Genomic DNA, 20,229 nt, shown 5'->3' on the forward strand with positions numbered 1-20,229 from the left:
AAATTCTCTTCTTCCCCATCTAAACATATTTCCATCTAATAGTAATGGAGTCCCAATTCTTGAAACAATACTAGTGATATTGGACTCATCCCAACAGTGTAGGGGTAGGTGAGCGAGCCGTACCCAGATTGGAGCAGAAACTCCATCCAATGAATTAGGAGAGAAGTTAGGCGACCAAATGTCTAAACCAATTACAAATCCCCCTACAAACCAAGGTCCTCCATTGAGTACTTCTTCCATGGCTTCAAGCGACTGAAAGGAACTAAGAAGCCAATCTAGGCCAAGCAAGGTTAAATGGAAATCTCCATATTTCCTCCATTGCTTCCTTAACTCAATAGAACATTTTGAGAATGGGACATTCTTTGCAAGAATTTTAACCACCAAAGATTTCTTCAAAACTTCAATATTGGCTTTTTCATTCTCCATATTCAAATGAACAACATTAGGATCTTCCACCTCCTCTAGATTTTCATTCCAAGTAATTTTAATTTGTGGTTTTTTAATCCACACATTTGAATTATCCAATTTTGAAGAAAATGTAGGATTGTTGACAAAATCCTTATCATTTCTAAAAATTTTAGCAAAGCTACTCCTTGAAGAAGAAGCTTCCTTATCATTATCTCCATATGAAGAAATCACAAAATGAGATTTAGGTAATTTGTTAGAAGCCGACATTACCTCTTTTCCTTTGTTTAAATTCGTCAAAGGCATAGATTTAGCCAACAATCCACCCTCGTTGATCACAAGAGGAGATTGTAAAGGTCGAAAATTGTGAAGAGAGATGCGTTTAAAAGAGAATCTACCTTTTGAATCCAACGTGATCAGACTCGCGGTAGATAAAAAAGATTTGGTATTCCGGTCATCCAAAGATGACCGACCACCTTCTTCCATCTCCAAAACTATCTCCCAAAATCTTCAATTTGCTCTCCCAAATCCTTCCTTGATTTGTGGAGCTTCTGTCTCTTCTCTCTCAAGCCGTCATGCCTCCCAAGTCTCTCTTTTAAAAAAAGATGTTGAAGATTGTGAATAGCAGAATGGATGTAGAACTCAAGATTGAAGTTTCCTTCTCAATGGATGATTATGGATTTCAATTATTTTTTTGTTATGTGTTTAGTTTTCTTACTTTATCTAGTTTTATTTTAAGCACAAGTTGGAATTTGGAAAGGGGATTTAGATTAATAGAAACTAGGCATCGCTCAATTTTTAAATTTTTACCAAATCAGGAATTCTTGGATACTAATAAACCTTTTGGGTTGTTTAATCTTTGGTATCCCCTCCACCCCAACTGGTTTAACATGATTAGTAGAGGATCCTATTTTCATTATATTTTTTCCTATTTTCTGAATTTTTCTATATGCTTAAATTAATTCAAATAAAGGCTTCCTTTATCTTTCAAAGGATTGCCTAGTTTTTTTAGTTTGTAATAGCTTCTTTTTTAATTCAATGCTATATGCATTTAAAAAAAAAAGACTATTTTTATAAAGTGGACCAGTAAATTTATGCAAGTTAAATATTCTTTTACTATAATTAATGCAAATTGTTTTTTTTATTTTTATGTAAAGTTTAAACAAATGATCATATTGTATTTGTCTAAGCATTTTGGTGAAACTCATTAACATTATTTTATCAATTTTTAAAGACTTTCAAATCCATATTGTTATATTAAATGCTATCAATGATTATGAGCCTTTAGTTTCAAATTTCAAAAATTAATATTGAGTTTGTGGCAAAAGTGTAAAAATTTAGATGGTTATAATGAACATAATAATAATACTAATCTAATTAGTCTAATTTGGGATGATTAAATGGTCATTTTTAAGAAATGATAGAAGCATGTTGGCTTAGGATGTGTATTTTATATATAGAGTAAATATAGTGTTTGAATGATGATGCAAGGATATTGGGAACAATAAGAGGAGGTGGGGCTCCTTATTTTGGCTAATAGTTTTTGGTAGATGTGAGAATTTAGACGATGAGTTGTAGAATTTGGAGGAAACATAAGATGTTACCAAAGATGTGAGGAAGGGTTAAAGTACATTTTTAAGAAGATGTAAAAAAACTTACCAAATGATAAATGCCTTATCTCACCAACTGAAGAGAAGAGTTTATTCCCAATTTTATTTTTTATTAAAGATCTAAAAGTTTATATTGCAGATCAAACTATATTTATATGCATTAGAACTCCGGTGGACTAGCCTTATTATAAATTAAATGAGGGAAAAGTTGGGCCTAAACATCAAATGCTTAGAGTGGTTCAAACATGCTTTACATATAACAAATTTTCCATGAAAATTACATAAAAAGAGGGTAGTAATGTGGTTCCAAAGTAAGAAATTAAAAAAGAATGTAAGTTTATAAAGATTATATTGAAATATATCTAAACTTCACCTTTATATTGGGCCATTTTTTTTTAAATTTGTCTATGATGTGCCTTTTTTATTTCAATTTTCTTAGTCCAATGGGCCAATTTGATTACCATTTAATGTGCTACATCACAAAACCGTTTTTATCATCCCAGTTACTCACTCATCAATTTTGTTAAGTGATAGGCTAGTGATAAAGCCTTCATTTTCCACTTTAACTCATTCTTTCTTGTATGTTTATTCTTTGTTTTGTAGCTACGATGCTTGGATTTTGGTTTTTGACAATTTATTATGGTCACCACACTTAAAATTAAGTTATAAAAAAATTTATCCAATAAAACATGCACCTAAACCCATCATCTATGATTAGCTAAGAAATAAGAGAATAAAACGAGCTAGAAGAAGAGATATAGATATAGATAGATTATTTTTGAATTTACCATGTTTCTAGAAAGAACAAGACCTGAGATACTAATTTGATGTGTGTTAATTTTGCCCTCTGGGTTTAACAAATTACTATATTTGAAATATTAAAATTAAGCAAAATGAATAATTAAGTCATTAGCAATCCACCACTGAAGGTGATATCGGAAAAACTTTATAAAGTACTATTGAACAAAATCTAATCTATTAAGGCTAAGCACAAAAAAGGAAAACTCTTTCAACCTAATTTTAAAAGGAAGTTATTAGAATCATATCTCTCAATTTGAACACTTATTTAAGGAATTTGGCTCATTTAAAATATAACAGACCAATTAAATCATATTGCATCTATTAATTAAAATTGAAGCTTTCTTAGGATTTTCTTTGGTGATTCATATATAACTAGAACATTATGATATTTTCAGCTTGATGATGAAAATTTAAATTCATTAAGTATAAATGATTCTGCAAAATTTTTTGACCATTATAAACCCTAATTCATGGACCCTATCGATACTACTAGATGCCAACAATAATAAAAGAAATACTTCTAACCCAATTGGTTTTGTAGGGTTTCCAATGGGACAAATAAAACTATGATTGACCAAAAATCAAACTTAAAAGAACCAATTGATGAAATCATCACTAATATTTATTGGCCATTATAAATGATCATATTGTTCACAATAGTATTTCTGTATGTAGAGAAAATCCCAAAAAGTGAATTTGTTAATTAGTTGTTCCAAATGAGCTCACTTGACCAACATTTTCCTATTTGGGATTAACTGGTTCAAATAAGCATAAGTAGCCTTAAGAATAAAATTTTCCCAATTCATCAGACATAAAGCTTTATTAAATTTAAATGAGAATATGACTTTTAACTGGACACAATGTTGAAAAAGAATTCATGTAGTAGACCCCACGTAGTGGGACAAAGGCTTGATGTTGTTGTTGTTGTTTTATTAGATAAGGGTGTCAATTTCAGGTTACAGGTCGGGTTCGGGTCTGAACCATTAATGACCCAACTTTTTTCGGGTTTGGGACAACCCGAGCCTTTTTATAAATGGGTTGGTTTCCGCAACCCGAAATCGACCCCTCTCGGGTTCTGGTCAACCCGACAGGACCCGATAAACACTATGTATAGTGAACTTTATTCTAATTTCAGCAAAACAACAAATGTAAATTTTAAAAATAAAAATAGTTAAACAATAAGTAAACTTTTTAATTAAATAAATAAAATACAAACTCAACTCATTTACAATTATCTCAATTCTCATTTCTCAAATTTCTTACAAGTTACAACTCAATTGATCATTTGATCCTTTCAATTACAAATTAAAACCTCAATGGCTCAATTCAATTTATAAATTACAAAAATAGTTTACAATAAATCTAATTATCTAAATTTGAGAATAACTGTATAAGAGAAATATTGAAATGTTCCATGAAATAACAACTTCAAATCTGCAATGACCTGCAATAAAACAAAATATATAGGTTGCAAACTATAATATGTATTATGTAATAATATATATTGCTTTGCTCAGATTAAATCCTCCAAATCATTAATTTCATAATGAGGTATTTGCGATGTAAGATGGAAGTTTAATCAATATTAAGTTATTAACAAATTACCATCCAAGGTGACCATTTATATTAACTTAATATATGTTCTATTCAATTATTCTGCTAATATGCTCTTTTAGTCTTTCTAATTTCTAAGATAATATAAATATCACCTGGTTGTAAATTGTAATAGCACATAAGAACTTACACATATACGACTCCCAACGTCCAGCACCCAGTTTCATTTTAGAAGGTTAATTATCATCGCACATACTTAATACTCTCTCGAATTTTAATTATTGAAGCATCAACCTCCTTCAAACCATCTTGAACTATGAGATTAACAATATGTGCGGTACAACGAAAATGAAAGAGCTCACAGTCACAAAGCAAAGTACCATGTAAACATAAATGATAAAAACAGATCAGAGAACGTCAAAATTAAAATGTATGAAAGGATGGCATGCTCCAACACCTGAGAGGAGGAGACAAAAAGAGAAAAGAAACCCTAGACATATCATAAAAGGAACGAATGGAACAAAATAGTGAAAGTATCTGCTACCCACTCGAGTCTCCACACCCGCATCAACTATTTACTCATAAAAGACGCGGGTTATTTCAGGTTGGGTTTGGGTTAACCTGAACCCGACCCGAAAAACTAAACGGGTCAAAAATTAAAACCCTATCCTGACCCATTCTTTGAACGGTTTGACTCGAACCCAAAAATTTTGGGTCGGGTTTTCGGGTTTGATCTGTTAAGATAGTTGCTATTTGCATGCTTTACATTTTTGCAACTTATGTAGTTTTGATGATTCCAAACATTATTGTTCAAAAGTGTAGTTATCTCCTAAGAATTTTAGAAAATTTGTATTTGCTCTTGTGTGTACTAACATTTCAGGAAAAACGAACTGCAGACTACGAAGACTTCAAATCAAATTCAGAATGAGATACTTTGTAAAATTTGAAGTTTGCATTTCTTTGTAATTAAATTGAAAGGGAGTGATTGTAATTGAGTGAATAAAAACATACACACACATAAGGAGATCATAAAAAAATTATACTGATCGTACTGGACGATATCCATTCGTACGGGACGATCAGACAGTTATATCCTATTGAGCACATGGAACGAATAAGAACTTGCTTCAAAATCTTTCTAAGTCCTATTCGTCCAGGATGAATTTACAATCGTCCAGGACGAATTTACAATCGTCCAGGATGATCTGGTCTCTAAAAAATTTTCGTCAAGACGACATTAAATTATCGTCAATGGTGATTGGTCCTCTGGAAAATTTTCATCCAGACGAAATTAATAATCGTCCAGGATGATCTGGTCTCCAGAAAATTTTTGTCCAAACAAAATTAAATTATCGTTAATGGCGATTGGTCCTCTGGAAAATTTTTGTCCAGACAAAATTTATAATCGTCCAAGACGATCTAGTCTCTGGAAAATTTTCGTTCAGACGAAATTAAATTATCGTCCATGGCGATTGGTCCTCTGGAAAATTTTCGTTCTGACGAAATAAATAATCGTCCAGGACGATCGGTCCTCTGTAAAAATTTCGTCCAGACGAATAAATTTTCGTCCAAACGATTAACCGACTTAGAATGATTTTCAGCAGTTTCCAGAACCGACCTTATAATAACCGTTCGTACCGGACGAACCTAGTTCGTATGGGACGATCAGCTGTACAAAGACATTTCGTACACATATACAAATAGGGTCGTTTCAAATTGTTTAAGTAAAATCATCCAGGACGATCCACTGCGTACAGAATTGAATACTTGCAGTTTTTGGGCAATTTTTCTTGTCTCTTGTATAAATAGTCCAAATTAAGCTGCCACCCAATCTTTTTGTCATTTGATCTTCATGCCTCTTGAGAGAATAGCCAAGGAGAGAGTGGAAGAGAGCATTCAAAGGAGGATTCCTACCATTGGAGCGAGAAGGCTTCACTTGGATTTCAAAGGTAAGAGTCTCTATTTGTGAATTGGGATTACTTCACTCTTTTTCTTCTTTCTTCTAGATTCTTGTGAGAAGATCTGTCAAGGAGATCCGGTTCTCTGTCGACACTAGGAGAGTGTGAATAGCCGAAGGGTTCGCTACCTACACTTGGAGAGTGTGAATAACCGAAGGGTTCGCTGCCTACACTAGGAGAGTGTGAATAGCCAAAGGGTTCGCTGCCTACACTTGGAGAGTGTGAATAGCCGAAGGGTTCGCTGCCTACACTAGGAGAGTGTGAATAGCCGAAGGGTTCGCTGCCAACACTTGGAGAGTGTGAATAGCCGAAGGGTTCTCTACCCACACTTGGAGAGTGTGAAAGGACGGACGGTTCTCTGCCAACACTAGGGATTGTGTAAAAGGATGACGGTTCTCTGCCGCACCGGGCAGTGGTGAAAAGAGTGTGTTGTAAAGGCTTCTCCACCTTGCTGTGGGTGCAAAAGGAGAGTCACTATTGGTATTAGTGCATTACTCAGAGGGTGCCTCTGGGGAGTGGATGTAGGTCTGGTTTAGACCGAACCACTATAAATCTGGTGTCATTTACTTTACTTTTTTTTACTTTTCCGTATTTTATTTTTAGTTTTAAAAACATTGTGGTTCAAAAACGCTTTCTATAAAAACTTAAAAGAAAATTTTCATTTCGGTTTAACTCATTTTAAAAGAGGGCTTAAAATTTATAAACTACCAATTCACCCCCCCTCTTGATAGCCTTTGGGACATTAACTTAGGCTTAACAACCTAATTACTATACTCAACAGGATCAAATGTTGATAGCCCTAGTATTAGACATAAAGCTTCCTTAGATTAAATATAACATGAACCATGTTTGGTTTGCATAATTTGGCTCTAATGCATAAGAAATGAAATAACTAGTTAAATGTAGCATGCAATTTCTAATGCAATGTAATACAATCACTTGAACAAATCTAACTAAGTCCTTTAAAGTGAATCTAAAAATAGATTTTATGGAAAATTTTAGTTTAATCCAATAAAATTGGACATTTCTATGTGGTTCAATTTAATTAAATGTTTCAGCATGTCTTCTTTGAGCATAAATGGGTAAAGCTAATTTCAAGGGTTGATTTGCTTAATTAATTAATAGTATTAAATTTAAACCCTAAGATTTATTCTACTTAAAATGTTACAAAATTAATCCAAATGAGTTTAAGCCATTTGATCTGGTGTTTGGCCATATTTAAGCAAATGGGACAATATGACCCATTTTGACAAGACAAAATTACAATGGTTTAAACCATCCCAAATGACCAAATTCACTAAGAAAATTGTTAACATTTAACTTCTAAAAGCTAGCGATAGCTTCCAAGATATATAGGAGTCTCTTAAAATTATCACATATGAATTTGAGAATTAAAGGTGGTTGGAGGGAAAATAATTGGTTTAATCCTTTGGATTGTTTAAGCTTGAGATAGATCCATTTGAATGTAGCAGTAACATATTCTTATGATATTTTTAAATCTATTGAGGCTTTATTAATAAAATTAAATTTGAAATAAATTAGTAAATAATTTTAAATGTTTAAATTATTTTTTTTATTTTATTAAATTGAAAAACCTTTTAAATAACTAAAATGTTGATTTACATAGTGCAACATCATATTTGAGATTTTAATAAAGTGGAAGACCCGTGATTCATTCAAGATTAATCCTAGTAATGACCTTAAATTGGATATTATAGATCAAACCCTTGGATAATATGAAGGTTGTAAGATTTTTAATTTGATAGGAATAGATTTGTCCATTTTATTTGAGTAAAGTTGGGGTTGATCACAACTTCTCTTGCCTTTAGCCAAAAATAGAATCTATTCATCAAAATAATATTATCTAGGTATATTTAATGATGATATTCTACATACAATCAATCCTTCAAATGGTCAAGAAGGTAAGGAGGGTATTTTCCTATAATCTAATTCATATGGCATTAAAACTAGTCATAATGTGTGAAGTTAGGGTTTGGGAGAATATTGTGTACCTTAATCTATAAAGGCTATAATAGAATTATTTATTGTTGGCGCTTTTTATGATCATATTAAATAGGCTTACTAAAGGTACTTCAGAAGAATAGTGGCTAGAAAAACATTAGTGCTTTTCTGTTCAAGGACTCACATATGATTTGAGGTTTACGGGATTAATTCTTAAAGTGGGGCTTGATTAGAGGATAAAATTGAGGTGAGGTGTTTGAGATGGATTAAACTTAATAATGCATTGAGCTCCATAATGCACAACACGAACTAACTCTAAAGTAATATATTTATAGACTTCACTTTTGTTTTATCCCTCAAATTTTATTGGTAGCCATATAAATTATGGATTAAGTTTATTAGGAATGAGCCAGTAAGGTATTACTAAGCGTCTAGGAATTGTCGAAGGCTTTAATATTACAAAGCTTTCAATTAGGGAAAAATTTACATGTCACCTAAGTAATATATGGCATTTCAACAAAATTGCTAATGATCAACAACCTTACAAATTAAAAAATGATGGGCAATAGTTGGGGATAGTTATAGGCATTTATATTAGGTAAGGTAATTGGTGAATTAAGTTTAATTTCTAGTTTAATATCAATTGGTGTTTCGTTTACATGAGTTTAAAACATGCACTAATCAAAATAACCTAATCAAACTTGAGCATATGGTTTAGGGTCATATAAGGGGTCTACAAAAGTTTGGAAACTTTTGGACTTTTTTTTATTAAGCTTAGCTGAAGATGATTTAGAGTTTAAGATTTTTATCAAATTTTGTTTACCATAGTAAAATAGCATTGACTATAGGTCTAGCATGAATTTAAGCCTTTTTATAAAAAACACTAAGATGTTATGTTGGTTTGAATTGGTTGTTTGAGATTAGATTTAAGTTACCTTATGCTAATAATAGTTTTTATTCAAACACTCTTTGACACAGTGTCAAAGAGATTGATCAGTCTTTACTATTTAACCCACAAAAGAAATATTGTTAAATCTAGAATGAGCCCTATGATTATGAGCTATCTAGAATTAGCAATTAGTTGTTTTAATATTTTGAGTTCTAGGTGATTAAATAGGTTATAGGGGTCTAATGATGACTCATAAAGGTCTTGGACACATCAATTCTGCTAAGTTAGGGCAGACCTAGTTTATGGGTTTAAGGGTTTCAATATAAAGCATAGGGTGTCCTAGGTTTTTTAATTTTTTATTGGTTAACCAATATTATGTAATTAATAATGCTACTCTAAGATTGTGATGAGGAAGGCCCTAAAGGTACACAAGCATATTTCTCAATTTAACCGTATAACTTTATGGAATTTGATATATTTGAGGCCTAATTAACAAATTTAATTACATAATTCAAGTTGGACCTCCCATAAATGCTTTTATCGTGATTTATACATAATTGGAACATATTAAGGGTAAATTTTATAACACTTTACTATCTTAGATACCACTAAAAATGTGGTTTTCTACTTATTGTGCACGAATATCAAAAGAAATAGCAACTTACACAATTGTTGAGACAATGCCATAATGCCTCCATTTCAAGAACCGCAACAATTATCATTCACAACACCCTAGCACCAACTCCAACATTGTAGTTCTAGCATCACTAGAATTTTAGGAAATTCAACATGCTAGCGGGACCAAAGTCAGCATTAGAGCACTTGTCATGTGATGCATTATAATCTAGTTGAAGGAATTATTCCTTTTGTCTCATAATTTACATATCTTGATCAACCTATTTTTTTTTTTTTCAATATATATACTTGCAAAAATAAAAGTATATATATATATATATATATAATCATTTCCCAAAAATCATGTACAATACGCAAATTTTATATAATCATAATATATCTATCCAATCATGAATATAAGGGAATAACTAAAACAAAAAGGAATAGAACTTTCAACCACAAAACTTCAAAGTGTGGAGAAAAAAATACATAAAAATAAAAGTGAACCGAAGAATAATAAATTTATAGTGGTTCAGTCCAATTAGACCTACATCCACTCCCTGGAGACTCCTTCTTTAGGAATTGCACTAAATCAAAGTGACTCTTCTTTTTCCCCCATTGCAAGGTGGACAAGCCCATATAAAATCTCTTCCACCAACCCATTTTGGTAGAATTATCGATGCCTTTTACACCCTCTAAGTGATGGAAGCATACTGTCATGTCCTTTTTCACCCTCTTAGTGAAGGCAAAGAATCATCACATCCTTTTCTACCCTCCTAGTGAAGACAGAGAACCCTCACTTCCTATTTTCACCCTCTTGGTAAAAGAGGAGAACCTAGATACAATGTTGAGGATCTTCTATAAAAATCTTCCAAAGGATATGGGAAGAAATTTAAAGAAGACAAAGAGATACTCACTTTGGGAAACCTTGTGAATCGCTCACAATTGCCCCCTCACTTGATCTCTCACACTTCACTCTTATATTCTCTCCCAAAAACTCACACTCAATGGCCACTCTCAAAAGAAAATAACAACAAAGGTCTTTAGTGTCAGTTTTTAGAACTTACATAAAAAAATACAAGAAAAATCATCCAAAAAACTAAAAATTACAAGTGAATCAACTTCAGATCATACAGTACAATCATTGATTATTTGTACGAATAGTTAAAAAATCTTGGTATGATCTTGTATAAATATTATTTCATACATTTTCAATTTCCTGTATGAATTGACATCGTACTATAAGAGAAGTTAAAAACTTAATGTGTTCATATGGTTTGGGATGGTATGCACCTTATTTCGTACATTGTTAGTCGTCTATATGAGCTAACATCATATAGTACGAACAATTAATATAAATCAAACTTCATCTAGTATGATCATGGATGAACCTTATTTCATACAGTATAAGTCATCTGTACAAACTAATATTATAAAGTATGAAAAATACAAAAAAATGAATAATTTGTTTGGGACAAACTAGCACACACCCAATTTCATACACTTTTAGTCGTATGTACGAACTAACTTCATTCAGTGAGATCGGTTTAAAAAATATAAGCCTTGATTTGATTAACTACATTTTGGAGGAAAAAATATGACAAATCATATATTATAATTAGTAGTCATACTGTACGATTAGTTTTAAAATTTTAAGTTTTGACGGTCTCCCCCTCTGTGTGTATGATTGCCCAATTACAATTACACTCTCTAAGCAAGAAAATAAAAAATAAAGATTTGTAGACTTTATGACATGAAATCTTAATCAAATCTATCTTGAAGTCTTAAATTATATAATCTTTCATTTGTTATAAGAAGAAAATCAAAGTAGAATGTGTCTATGCTTTCTTTTAAAATAAAGTGAAGTAGAATGTACCTAGGTGCAAATGTATATGTATAGATGATATAATGCAAATATAAATTATATGAAATATATTTAGATCAAATTGTATACATTCAAAGAGTTGTAAAAGGCTAATTATGATTGCTTATACAAACATATTGGGTTCCAAACGATAATCTCATCTTCTCTGGATGGCGTTCTCTTTTGTAACTTTTTAATGTACAATATAAAAAAATTGCCCATTATTGATGGTTTAGATAGAATTTCTGGTAGTTTGCAAAACTTGTGGTGGTTTTCAGAGGTTAATAATCTGCCAGAATAAATCACATAAGAAATGAAAACTAGCAGCCATTATTCAATGGTAAAATGTTTTGGTGATCTCCAGTTACTAAAATTGCCAAAACCCTAAAACTAAGGTAAATCACCGATAAATTCGGCAACCTCCATTTTTCATGTAAAAAATGAAAATTGGTAGCCATTTCAAGTGGCAAATTTTTCCATCACTCACAATTGGTGCTATTATCAATGGTTAGTTATCGCCGTTATATCTAATGCCCAAGTAACCAGTTAGCCTCTATTTATTTCCTGTGGCAAAATAAAAAAAAAAAGGCGATAACTTGAAGTTTTTTAGTATTGAAGGTTTTGACAGGAAAATCGCCATTTAGCCTCTAGAAACCGTTCGTATTTGCAAAAAAATTGTTAGTCCCCCCTTCTATTTAATTAATTTCCATAATTACCTATTGATAATATATGTATATATATTCAAAATCAACAAAATAATTCATATGAAATAATAACACATAATCAACAGATATATTTACATAATCTATGATAACAAGAAATAGTTCTTTAAATAAATAACAATGCAAATGTTCCACAATCAATATAATATATGAAATTTACAGTCAGATATTTCAATTACGCCAAACAGGTTAAAACAACTAATAAAAAATAATAACATTAATCATCCTCTATATTCTCACTGCCATGTGATTCAGGTGTAGGCTCTTCCTCTTTTTTATTTTCATTTTCAGCTCGATATCATCCACCTGTATTTCATTTTGGATCTTTATGATCTCCTTTATCTCTCTTGTCAGGGTAAGAACCCTCTGGCAAATAATTTCTTCAGCTCCATTAACACCATCGAAAGGCCACCGCTTTAAGTGACCAAACCATCTAAGGTGACTTATCACTACAAAATTTAACTTAATATTATGCTTCTCTTTTAATGGACAATCTTCAGCACCATAAAGCATTGAAGGTCTCACCACCATATTATAAAATTTTCCCTTAAGTTTGATGGGGAGTTTTCTATCATACAATAAGCCCGATGTATTCCTCCACTACAACCATCAAACTTGATTTCTATTAATATTATCCCCATCTATTTAACCTTCACTTTGAACAAGAGATCCAGTATATCTAAAATGTGTACTCTTATTAATGATTTGATCCTCCAATGTCACAATCCTTTGACTAAGTGTATTACTACTAACATTACACTCCTTATATTCATGTTTTAGATTAACTCATGCTAAAACATTTACTCTAAGATTGACATCCATAATTTAAGTTTACATTCAACTCCCTCTCTCTTCATATCAATAAGAATAATATCTTAAGCAAAAAAAAAAAAAAAAAAAAAAAAAAAAAAGGTATAATCTATTGCAAATGTCTAGTAAGAACATACATGACTAAAGTAAAATGATATGGGCATAAGGCTTTCTCAAAATCAAACTTTAGATTTAAAGGTTGATCTCCATAATTTAAGTTTACCTTCAGCTTCCTCTCTTATCTTATCATCATGAAGAATATCAACAACATAATAAAAAACCATGGTAAGGTACATCCTCTTGCAAATGTCTACATAGAACATTCATGACTAAGTAAAAAATAAGGAGATGATGGAGCTGATCACCTTCGGGGGCGTTCAACGTCGGAGTGTGGGTGTTAGGGATAGGCACGAGCGGCATTTAGTTGCCAGAGTTTTGTTGATAAATCAAATGCACTTTGGCGAGGGTGAGGGCAAGGTTGTGGGCGTCTAGATGAAAATGAGTAATGTGATGAAATGAGGAAGGAGGGCAGAGGTGGCCAATTTTAGGGCCATTTCCAATATTTTTTTGGTAGTTTTAACCTCTGGAAAAATTTAAGTTAAAAATTGTTGCTAAACCACCTGTAAAAGTCACTGCCTAAAGAAAATATCAGACAAATTTTCAGTAGTCATTTGACTGCCGAAAATTCTGACAGTTTGGTGTTAAGTACTAGCGGTTGAACCACCAGTTGATAGCAATGGTTAAATGACTAGTATACAATGAATTTATTGCAGTGGTAAACTTCATTCCACAAGATAATAATCAACTCCATTTAGACCGGTCTCATTTATGGGAGTAAAAAGGGAAAAAACCACGGGCCTTACCTAGAACAAATGCATTCTCTAATGTTTATTGTTGACTACAAAATGATGTATTTCCTTTGGAGAAGGTGTTGGCTCAATGTAATAAATATGCATTATATATAACATAGTACATAGTTAAAGTTGGAAGAATCAAATGACTTGAGAGCTTTTCTTAAGAAGTCGTTGGCATTCTAATTTTATTAGAAGGATCATTGTCGGGTGACGATGGTCAGAGGGACTATAGTCGATAGACTATAATGGTTGAAAAGATTATGGTCAAAGAACAAGGGTCAGAGAGACTATAGTCGGTCAGCAATGGAAGTCCGAAAGACCTTAGTCTAGTGACGGTTGTAAAAGTGACCATAGTCATGAGCGATGGAGGTTGAAAAGGTTGTAGTCTAGTAATGGTGGTATAAGGAAATGTAGTTATGCGACGGTGGTTAGAGGAACCATACTAGATGGGCCACGAAGTTTGAAAGGACTATAATCAATAAACATTCATGAAAGGGACTGTAATTGGAGGGTGTAACACATTAGAATCAGATTTGGAAGAATAATTTAATTATCAATTTAAAAATATACTAGAAATTCTATAAATCATCAATATAATAAACAATAACAAATTAAAGCAACTAAAATAATATATATATAAAGATATTTTATTATTTAATCACACAAAATATCATTTATACTAGCCAATCCTTCCGGCTTATTCAAACACCACAATAAAAATGTAGTAAAAAAAGCAATTCTGTTCAATACAAGAAAGTCTATATAACAATAAAAATCATTGAAAACTAAAATGATATTTGGGTTACCTATAAAAAATATAAGAAATCTCTAAACAAAATTGACAGATGAAAATGCCTTGAATAATATTATCTCTCTTCCCTCTATCTTCTTTAATAAGGCATGACACTGAAATTTAAAATTTTCAGTTAAAAAATTAAATTATTAAAGATTGTGATAGAGGTTGAAAGAATAAACAGTAGTCAATGAGTAACAGAGGTTAGAAGGATTGTAGTAGGGTGACGGTGGTTGGAGGGACAATAGTCGATGGGAAACAAAGGTAAAAAGGATCATTGTTGGCCGACAATAGTTAGAGGGACTGTAGTTAGTGAGAAACAAAGGTTGGAAGGGCAATAGTTAGGTGACAGTGGTCCGAGGGACCTAGTCGATGGGCAACAAAGGTAAGAAGGACTATATTTTAGTGATGGGCTAGAGGAGTTGTAGCCTTGTCGATCCACTCGATTAGACTATAAGCATGCCATATTTGGAGTCATTTGGTCATAAAATAAATGCTTTGAACCATCCAAGTTTCTTTCAATCCCTTGATTTGGACCCATTTGGGCTCTAATTGGACCAATTATTGTATCGTTGTATTTGTCTCTTTGTAATGTTCAATTTGAATATAAATTTATTAAAATTAAAGTTTCGATGGTCATGAGTTTAACTTTGGAAGTAGCAAACTTATATATGCTTTGAGATTTGTGTCTAATAAAGTCAATTTTTGATGACATATCAATCATCTTAAGCTTTCTTATATTTTCCATACCATACAATACACCAAGAGCCTGTAAATATATTTGTATACAACATATAATGGTTGTAAATGAAGTTATATAGCAATGGTTGTGAATGCCCATGATATATACATCAGCGGTGATGCTGAAGGAGTCTTGAAAGTATGTCTTGTAGATGAATGTGGAGAAGAGAACTTTATCATGCAATACCTTTTAGAAAGATTATTAGATAGCACTTATGATTTATCATGACCATGAAAGCGAGTAGCCAAATATTCAAATTTATTGATAGGATTGTTTGAATGAGAGCATATAATCTTCGTAACAATTGTTCTTCCATGCATGTACGTGTGAACTAAACGTGTACCTAATTCATGATCTTCATTCATATCTCCTTTTTGTTGCAGCAATCACCCAAAGCTTCATAGTGGACAATATTACTATCAATACAACAAACATTATACATCCATTTGAGTTGTGATCTCACTAGTTGTATCTGTTAAAATAGATTATATACTTTCTCATAAAAAAAATAATTCTTAAATGTGTAATCTTATAAATGTGTAATTAAGAATGTGAAGTTTTAACATAATCTCTTAAGTATATTTTCTGATTATTTTACTTAGACTACAATCAATAGTTTTTGTTATTTAGTCATTTTTAATAATATTTAAAGCTGGATGGTGGATTCTATATAGTCCAAAAAAAAAAAAGGCTTTGTTGGTGCATTGCACATGTTGCATATGATAGGTTTTGATACTCTCATTAATCAAAATTTATTGAATATTCTTTAATGATGTTAAAGTTTGTCACTTTTTTTCTAACTGATGAAACATTAAATAGTTCATATGTGCTAGTCAAAATGTTTAATATAGAATTATGATCAGAACATCAATGTGCAAACCTCTTTAATCAAGCTTGTAAATGAATGTTTTGGGGTTTACTCATTGATAAAGTCAATGATTTTGATTCAATTTTACTCCTTTCCAAAATGTTATTAAACATTCATTCCATTTCTTAATCTTTCAAGCTATAATTTATTTGGGACAGTGTTGCTTTTTGTAAAGGTTATGGCTACAATTTAACTATCAAAGTAGTAAGAAAATTATCCCAAACAAACAATAAATTTGTAGCTTCAAATCTTAATTACACTTGTAAAATTAAAATAATGTATCTAAAATGATTTATTTTTAGTAGTAAAGTAATCATGCACTAACAAATTTATGTGTTATCTAGTTTAAGAAATTATATATATTAATTCATAACTAGAATAGTGTTGTATGATATTTAAGTTTTAATTATGGCTGGGTGAGGCAAGTTTTAAATTATGTTTGTTACGCTTTAGTCAATTAACTAATATATGAATGAGATTAAGCAGGTAGAAATTGATTAATGAATAAAATTTTACTAAACTAATTGGGATAAATTATGATGGTCATAGTATATATATAGGTTAACTAAAATAATATATTAATTTAAAAAGCAGTTATCATAAAAGTTAATAATTATTAGTTATGAAGATGACGCAAGTTCATGTATTAGTTCATTTATTTAGGCTAAATAGGGAGTAATTTCGGTGAATTTAGAATTAATAATCTTAAACTCAAGTTGACCTCTTTCTTCTTGGAAGTGCTAGTCAACTTTGGAGCATATCTATCATGGATAGTAAACTTTACCTTATACTTCATGTTGACCTCTTTTATAAAGAGAATTAACAATCACCTTCATCGGCCCATTAAATTGAATCAAGCCTATCTTTTTTTGATCAAAACTATTTTAATTTTAATCAAATAGGTTCAATCAAGTAATATCAAGTCGATTTGACTCGATTCAAATGCAATTTAAAGCTAAGTGGTGTTAATCAACTTAATTTAATTCATTTTAACTTGATCAAAAAATAAAAGAACATTAATTAGCTTGAATTAATCTTATTAAATGGACCCAAATTCAAATCTAACAAAGTTTAGTTGCTTAATTCAACGATCTTTAGCCATATAACCCTCAAAATCCCTCAATTTTTGCATGTTAATATCACCCCATATATTAAAATTAGAAGGACATGATGTTTATTATGCCCTTCTTACTAGCATTAGAGAATAGGGGGTTATTTTGGGGTTATTTGGGAGGCTGAGTGGGAATCCAAAGAGGGAGGGAGATGGACCGAGGAGATGGAGAAACTATTCTATGTGGAGTCCGGAACGTATCTCTACATCCAGACTCTAATTAAATCTTAACATGTTGAGTGGGCATGTGAATTTCAAATTGGATTTCATTTTTTATTTATGTCATATCACCTTGACCAACCCAACTTGAGCCATAATTTTTACTTTTTAAAAGAGGGGTTTAGGGTTGGCACTCCATTTTAAGAAAAAATCAATTAAAGCTCCTAAATCTAAATATTTAGGACTTTTGATACTCGTTGAATTAGAAAAAATGAGGAACAACTGATGAAGGTTGGGGAGAACATTGAATTATTAGTGGAGATGGCATGCTCACAGGACATGAAGACTTTAAAGAGGTATGCAAATTTTAGGAATCAAAAGTTAATTTTGTTGGAGTAGCTACAAGTTTCAACTTATCAGTAATTTCTACTTCATTCCAAGTTGTTACAACGATTTAACTATGCCTTTGCTAGTACTCTTTCAATGTGCATTTGACACTGCACTTTTATTATGCTTTAATAGAGATTTTGCTATGCTTTCACTCTGCTTTACTGTGCTTTTATTGTGCATTAACTATAGCACTTTCACTACATTTCCAGAATGCATTGCTACTGTGCTTTTGTTATTTTTTAACTAAGCTTTTAATGAGTTTCACTACGCTTTTGTTGCACTTTCACTGCACTTTGCATCAATTTCACTGCACTTTTGAATCACTTACACTACATTTTTTCTACGCTTTTGATGCGCTTTCACTTCTATTTACTTCGTATTATAGGTTGTGTATAAAGATGAAAATGAAGAATATGATGCTTATTGCAGTTATACTCATAATACTAGTTTTAGTGTATGTATGATCATCATGGTTACTGGCCAAATTCCAAAAAGATAAAATTTAAGGACTTTGTTTGTTCTAGTTACAAGAAGAGATTTGATAAAAATTCTTAAATAAAAATTAAAAAATGAGACATTTGAATAGATTATCCATCTTTGAATAGGTTTGTAGTTTATGAAGCTAAAAACTAGAATGTAATTTTTTTTTGAAACCTACAATCATGAATTGGCTAGGCTAGAAGTTTAACAACTCATGAAATCATGTTAGAATATAGATGATGAGAAAGCTTTAGTTTTAAAATAAATGATAGTAGTTGGGATAAGAACCGTTGATGCATTCTTCTACCTTGCAGATGAACTTAGAGGTATCGATAATAGTGGATTCTCTATGAGGGATGCATACAACTTTATTCAAAAATAAAAAAGAGCTAAGATTGAATTAGGGGATACTAATTCCTTTATTCAATTATTTAAAGATTATTAAGTGGGTGGCAATATGTTTTCATGGAACATCCAAATTGATGAATTTGATAGATGGCTAATTTTTTTTTTTTGTTGATGGATATGTAAGATAGATTATGATTGTTTTGAATATGTGATTTTTTATGCTCTCTATATGGTAAATAAATATATTTTAGTTTATACACCATTTGCCGACATTAATAATCATTGGCAGAATATTTTTCTTGGTGTGGCCATTTTATTAGAGGAAATAATTGAATCATTTACATGATTGTTTAGATTATTTGTATGAATAATGGGTGATAAATATCCAATAGTAAAATTTACTAAATATTAAAACAAACTGCTTGATTTTTACTCAAGAAAATTATATTCATTTTTAAAGAAGAATTTTTACAGGGTGTATGTAAAATTAGTATAGACTTTGTCTCAAGTGATTCTTCAAAATATTTGGTAAAGTACACAATGAATAAGGATAAATCTAATCCATGGGTTGTTAATTTTAATGCATCATACAATAACATTCAATGCACATACAGGAAGTTTGAGATGATGGGTTTATTGTGTTCTCACTACTTGAGATTTTTGATGTAGTTGGATATTATGAAAATTCCTAAAAAGTACCTAATGTTGCTTTGGTCAGCAAGAGCATTTTTATATTATTTTGACTATAGTTACTTTTAATTTTCAAATTTTTTTAGTTCAGATCACTTTACAATAAGTATTTTCACTAGATCTAAATTTGTAAGAAAAATTTTCTAGAAAGTGGCAATACAATGTGTAATTCATTGCACCTTTGAAGTGCTTTCCCTGCGCTTTAGCTGGCTTTTACTGTGTATTTAGTTGTTTCGACTACATCAACTTTAACTTGAAAAACTATATTATTTAGTTTGAAAATCTATATTGTAAACAAATTTTTTAGTTCAGATCATGTTATTATAAATGTTTTTACTATGAATTAAATTTGTAAGAAAAAAATTTCTAGAAAATGAGACAAAATAGTATAATTCATTGTGTTTTTTATATGCTTTCACTATGCTTTAAAGCGTTTTCACTGTGCTTTGGAAACATAATCAGTGGTTTTCACTATCGTCAATTTTAATTTTAAAAACTAGATTATATAGTTTGGAAATCTCCATTGTAATCAATTTTTTTTAGTTCCGATATGTTATTGTTAGTGTTTTCACTATGAATTAAATTTATAAGAATTTTTTTTTAG

Source organism: Dendrobium catenatum, unplaced genomic scaffold (genome assembly GCF_001605985.2).
Source record: "Dendrobium catenatum unplaced genomic scaffold, ASM160598v2 fragScaff_scaffold_205, whole genome shotgun sequence".
NCBI lineage: Eukaryota > Viridiplantae > Streptophyta > Magnoliopsida > Asparagales > Orchidaceae > Dendrobium > Dendrobium catenatum.